This window comes from Phyllobates terribilis, unplaced genomic scaffold (assembly GCF_046119375.1).
Source record: "Phyllobates terribilis strain yellow unplaced genomic scaffold, ASM4611937v1 Scaffold_5485__1_contigs__length_51390, whole genome shotgun sequence".
Classification (NCBI taxonomy): Eukaryota; Metazoa; Chordata; class Amphibia; order Anura; family Dendrobatidae; genus Phyllobates; species Phyllobates terribilis.
In genome coordinates, this window is record NW_027368232.1 from 1,042 (window position 1) to 7,197 (window position 6,156).

Below are 6,156 nucleotides of genomic sequence, written 5' to 3' on the forward strand. Positions count from 1 at the left end.
AACAGGTTCTGGCGACGCAAGAAGCACGAAAAAGCCAAAACAAAAGTCAAAAGCAAGAGAAGCCAACAGGTCTGCCACCCTGTTTGCTTCCCGGAAAACATGTCGGCACTGACACTGCCAGTCCCTACTCAGGGAGCCTTTCGCCTTGGCGACGAGGCTAAAAAGAGGGTGGGTACTATCCACGGGTTTACTTAGGAACCGAATCGCAACTTGCGAGTCCGTTTTTAAGTAAACCCTCATGTACCCTTTGTTCCAGGCCAGATAAAGACCTGAAACAATACCCCAAAGCTCGGCCATAGGGACTGATCAAGGACCAATGTGATGAACAAAACCCGCAAGGCACCTACCTTGGTGATCTCGGATCACCCCTCCAGCAGCTCCAATCCCCGCGCGCACCGATCCGTCCATATTCAGCTTCACCCAGCCCGTCTCAGGAGGCTCCCACCGAACCTGAATCTCCGTCCGGGTCCGGTCCAAGCCAACCCTCCGAGAATACCACAGTCTAGCATAAGTCTCGACCTCACCTCTGACGAACTCCGCTTTGTTTTGGTGAGCTTCCTCGCCATTGAACACCCATAGGTTTTGCCATTCCCACAAATGCCAAATGGTGATGATGAAAACCTCCGTCCACTGCAGATCTCCCCCGTCTAGACGCCGATAGGTTGTCTCTCATCCAGATCGGAAACTCCGTCGAGAAGAAATAGGAATTCGCTAGACCCGCACGTAGCTCGACCCAAACCTTCTTCGCAACCTCGCAATCACGGAGGACGTGCAACAAATCCTCCCCAACACCAGGGCATCTAGGACAATCCGCCGACGAGGCAATATGCCGGCGCATCCTCTCCGCATTGGTCAAAACCACCCCCGAAAGGCAAACCAAGCAAAGTATCTAGCGCGCTCCTGCACCATAAAAAACCAAGCAAAAATGTCGTGAGTAGTGATGTGCAAGCTGTAACGAAAACTACTGCATTGTACGAAAACAGTATCTTAACATATAATTGATAGCGTAAACAATATGAGTTCAGAGAAAAGGTATCACATATTACAAGTGCTTTTACTAACAATTGTAATAGTGTGAAATCATACATCTTTCGCATTTTTAAAAGGGAGAGAACTCAACTCATTTCTCATAAATCATCCAACTTTATGTTAGTATATGACACTTGATTTATTATTCCCATATCACGTGATCATTCAATTTCTTTCTTCTTATTGACAAGGTAAAAAGAATTATATGATGAACTAGTAAGATCGAGAATCAGTATATCAGCCCAATGACTTCATATAAACAGCAACAAACACTGTAATCCAAGCTAAGTTGTGCATCCTAAAAACTGTTCCGTAACATAAAAAGTTAAAGTGAGTGTAGATGATAATTAGGGCTTGTGTACAAAATTACCCTGTTGGCATTTATTTAGTGCAGCTACAATCTATACAACGGGATCGGTGGTTATCACAATTCTTTCTCCAGATCTGCAATAGCCTTCTCAATTTGGCGCCTATAGACAGGCATAAAATGGTCACTTATCATCCTCTTCGACAGCCTCAATCTACTGTACAGCGCCCTTGGGGTCAGGAAGATCCCCACCTCCCTTTCCGAGACCGAGACCGCCACCTCACCCTGACTGACCTCCGTGTTATTATTACCCTGCACATCTTCCAGCTCATCCTCGGGTTCGTGAAGGGTGATCACGTGCATTATCCTCCCCGCCGGCAAGAACCTGTGAACCTCCTTCACTTCGCACTCTGACGTGCTGACGTCGTCGGTACCCCCCACCTCAGCCACGGCTGCCGCTTCCTCTTTCCTTATCTCCTCCACGTCAGCCTCGCCTTCCTCCTCCTCGTACAGCTCGCGCTCCAGCTGTTGCCACATCTCCGCCTCCGTCAAGTGGTCCTCGTCCCCGCCAGCCTGCCGCTCCACAAGCTCGAGCTCTTCACCCTCAGCTGCAACGCTGGCGTCCATCTCCACTTCCATAGCTGAAGAAGCTTCTGTTAGAGTTTCTCCTTCTTCTTCTTCCGCTGAGATATTGGTAGGGAGACGGCGGCGGGGCCCGATGCATGACCAGGATGAGAGGCGGAGAGATGGGCCCCCCGTCCACGCAGCATGCGCCATGCTCTGAGCTCTTCTCATTACAGCCTGCCAACGACAGAAGGTGTTGTTATGGTACTGAGTTCCATTAACAGAGAGATTTGTATTTGAATTTGAATTTGAATAAGAATGTGAATAGGTAACCTGAGTTCCAGGGCGTAAAACTGCACCGGCACCAGCAACCTTTTGCCTTGCAGTAGCAATGGATGGAAGGCGAGAGCCCAATGCTGATGCAGATCGATAAACAGTACTGAGGATTCGGGTTTGCTCTATTTGGTTTCTCAAATCATTCACCCAAGCTGAGGCTGTAACCTCTGCACGTAGATCATCCACTGAAGCAGCTGAGAAGGTAGGGACCAGATCAGCTCCGTTGATAATTGCAACGATAAAACTCCCACCAGATTCTGCAAGTTCACTAGTCATGCAAGCACCTGCAAGTATAATCATACCATTCCACCACTTAGAATATAATATTGCAGCAGGTCACTACATGATGTCAGTTACAATGTTTAAGCACTCAGTCTGTACTCAGATTACGATTCAATTGAACACATGAAATATGGAGATTCTCCTCAACTTCCTAATTGTTAGATTCTGGCAATCAATGGTTTCCTTAGGGTGGGATCCAATCCTTGCTTAAGCGGTTCCTTGAGTTCAGCTTCTAACCTTAAGTGGATTCTATCATATAATATAATATAAGAATTATGTAAAATGGACTACTAAGAAGCCCTTTTGACTGCTCAATCTCAATATATCTCTCATACAAATCAAAATAACTGAATACAAACTATGCGCAAATTTACATTCATATTGCTCTGTTAACATGTCCAGAAATCGTACATAAATATTTATACTCTTTGTTCAACATAGTATTTATCATAAAATTAAAACACATAACAAAATTATCCACATGTATCATCAATTGTTTCCATGCTTAAGTATCCAAAATAAACAAGATAAAAGAATAAATGGAGTTGAGAAACTTTAGAGACAGAAACACCAACCTGCTACTGTTAACATTATAGATGTTTACCATACACCCTAAGTTACTCTACTTTCTAGTTTCTATCAATTCAATTCCGAACTTTCAGAGGAGCAAATTGAACAGTAAAAACCTGGAGCGAATGTCACGCATGATGTTGTTGATAGCTCTTTCTGCTCACGGAGTATGTAAGTCAGAAGTGCTGCAGTTCCACCACCCAATGAATGCCCTACAATCTACAAAATCCGAGTTAAATTATGTTATTTTACACTGAGACAGAAATAGCTCACTTACTAAGCATCATAACCTCTTCTCTACTTGTCCACATTTTATTCAGAAGGGATTTGCAATTTCCAAACATATAGATGGTAGTGTTTACGATACAATTTCAAACATTCATAACTCATAATACGTACCTTTACTTTGTAATCTTGGTATTTGCTTAATGCTTCTAAGAGGCAAGGAGTAGCCAACTTTGCAATCCACCGAGCTGCTGCAACCATTCCACAATGCGCGTAACCTAAAACTAATTTACTTACACCACCTTCATCCACAACCGTATGATGGAACGGAACAACTGCCCCAGTTGCAGCAGTCAAAGTATCTTTAATACTATGAGTTCCTCGGATCAATAAGAGAAAGTGTTTAGTCTTATGGTCAACAAGAATTGTGAATGCTGGCTTCAAAATCTGTAGAGATTTGAGAAAAGAGTGAGAATAGATCTTAATAAGAGAAAGCATATAGGACATCATTTACTCACCCCAGCCTTGGGTTCCTGGATAAGAACGTCATCACTGGTATAGCCAGTTTCCTCTAAAAATAATGGAAATGGCTTCTTTGAGAAATGCCAACAAAGAGTCAACAGATTAAGGAGATCCTTAAGCTCGGCTACTATCTCAGGCCCTTTTAATCGTATGCTGTCCTTCCCTCCAAAAACACGCTCAACATGCAGGTTTCCCTACAACCACATAATTTTATTTTTATTCATCCAAAAATAATTTCACTCCTTTACACGGTGAAACATATTCAACTGATAGCACATATAAATGAATGAACATACAATGCAATGTATAAAAAGATTATTGGTAAGCAGATCTGCTTCAACAAAAGAAATCATTATCCCCAAAGGATAAATGTTACTAAAACTGAATAGTTTAAGAATGGATAATTCACCTCAGACACATCAAGAACTAAGCACAAAGGTGTATATAATTGAAGCCTGGATTGGTTAAGTTAGAGTAGCTAGTCTAGAGATGAATACAGGTACAACCATAAAATAATATCCTCTATAATCAGGACTAAGAAACTGCATTAAGAATACTTCTGTACTTATCTTCATACATCATTCACCGGGTTAATGATAGTGATTAGTGAGAATAACACAGAGGCAAATGAAACATCTTGAAGTGATAATGCTTACCTGCCTCTTTAACAGAAAGCTAATGCCAATGCCAAATCCCCAATGGGCCACTTTCCAAGTGTCTCAGAATAGGTGAACCGGAGAGTTTCTGAGAGTGTTGATATCGTCTCCAACCATGTGGCAGGGGCTCGAATTAACCTGTGTGAAACACGTTCAATCCCTAAGGGAACATTACTATTGAAATCGCCTACATTTTCATCATCCTCCAATGATGGTCTATCTGAAACAAGTTTCTTATTTAGCGTGTAGTATAACAGGGCAGCTGCACCGGCTGCTGTGGCCATCGTAGCAGTTGCCATGACACTCCAATATCTGCCAAATTTAAGATCAAGTCAAAAAAAGCAGATTATGTGTCTGAACTATCAAAACGAAAAGGTAGTGCAATCAAGATTAATGAAAAAGTAACTTAATCTAAACACAATATCAATAGAACGCAAAAGGGTACAGCTAGTACGAGTTCAGATGTTAAGGCATCTGATCTGATCGTGAAAAATTATGATTTCTGACATTAATTTGATCCTCAAACTTAATCAAGTAAAATTTGAGCGAATCCTGCTGTGATTGACCGAGCAGATCAAGATTCTTCAATATATCTCCAAGTTAAACAGCTCAAGCTACCACTAAAGAACTGCTACATCCAAAACTCATATAAGCTAACGATATACAAGAAACACGCCACTAGATTTGTCGATCAAAACAATATTCTAACCTACAAGTTTACTAACAAATCGAAGACATCTGAATCACTCCAGTATCCCAATCCAATCAGGCACGCAAAAGGGACACCCAATTCAAAGCAATAATAAGAAGGTAACAAAGAAATCGACCTGGTCATGATTTTCCGGAAAACCCTAAACCTTTCGATCCTTCTCTCTTGAGACAGCGACATAAAATTGAACGAAGAGTCGGAACGTATAATGGTGAAATTTGAGAGGCTATAACGTAGACAAGAACAAAATAAGAAAAAGTGGAAACCTTTGCTCGGTTGATTGCGTTAATTTACTTGTAACGGAAGGGGACGGTACTGGAAAACTGCTTCCAAGTAGGAATTCGTGGAGAATATTATGCTCGCAATAGATTTCCTCAATATTACTATTTTCTGCAGATTTCGTCCCTTCTTCACGGGTGATGCGCCAGTTTTGTGATCGAAGGCGAAAAATCTGGGCCAACGGAAATAGAAAACTACGCACTCCTTTGAATTCTCTGAACTGTTGCTTTCGCACTTGTTCTTTCTCCTCAATCTGTAATGGTGTATTATCTACTCTATCTATCCTTTTTTGGTTAAGTTCGTCTTGATCTGGAACTTTGCGGAGTTCTATTCAGGGAAGTCTGTGTAACCGACCTAGCTGCCGCAATTATCCGAGCGGCCTCGTCTTGCCTTTGAGTTTTCTATTCCAAAACTCTTTTCATATTCATAAAAATAGGTGATTACTATTTGTCGCATAAAATTTTTATTAACCTTCGTAGCCTAGATCATCACGGGGAGTTGAATTTACAATGTCGCGGGGGTAATTCAGCGTCACGCTGGAAAACATATCCAGCGCAACGCCAGAAAGGGTTTAAGGCGCGACGCCAAACCCGGTTTCTGGCGTCACGCCAGACCCGATTTTGGCTATAAAAGCCAAAATCGACCTAAACCCCTCCCATTACCTTCTATGCCGCCTC

The 6,156-nt window shown here is 42.3% G+C and overlaps 1 pseudogene; it reads right to left on the reverse strand.

The window, feature by feature from the left end:
- Positions 1 to 1,453: 1,453 nt before the first annotated feature.
- LOC141250231 (uncharacterized) lies at positions 1,454 to 4,790 on the reverse strand (annotated as a pseudogene).
- Between the last annotated feature and the right edge of the window lie 1,366 nt (positions 4,791 to 6,156).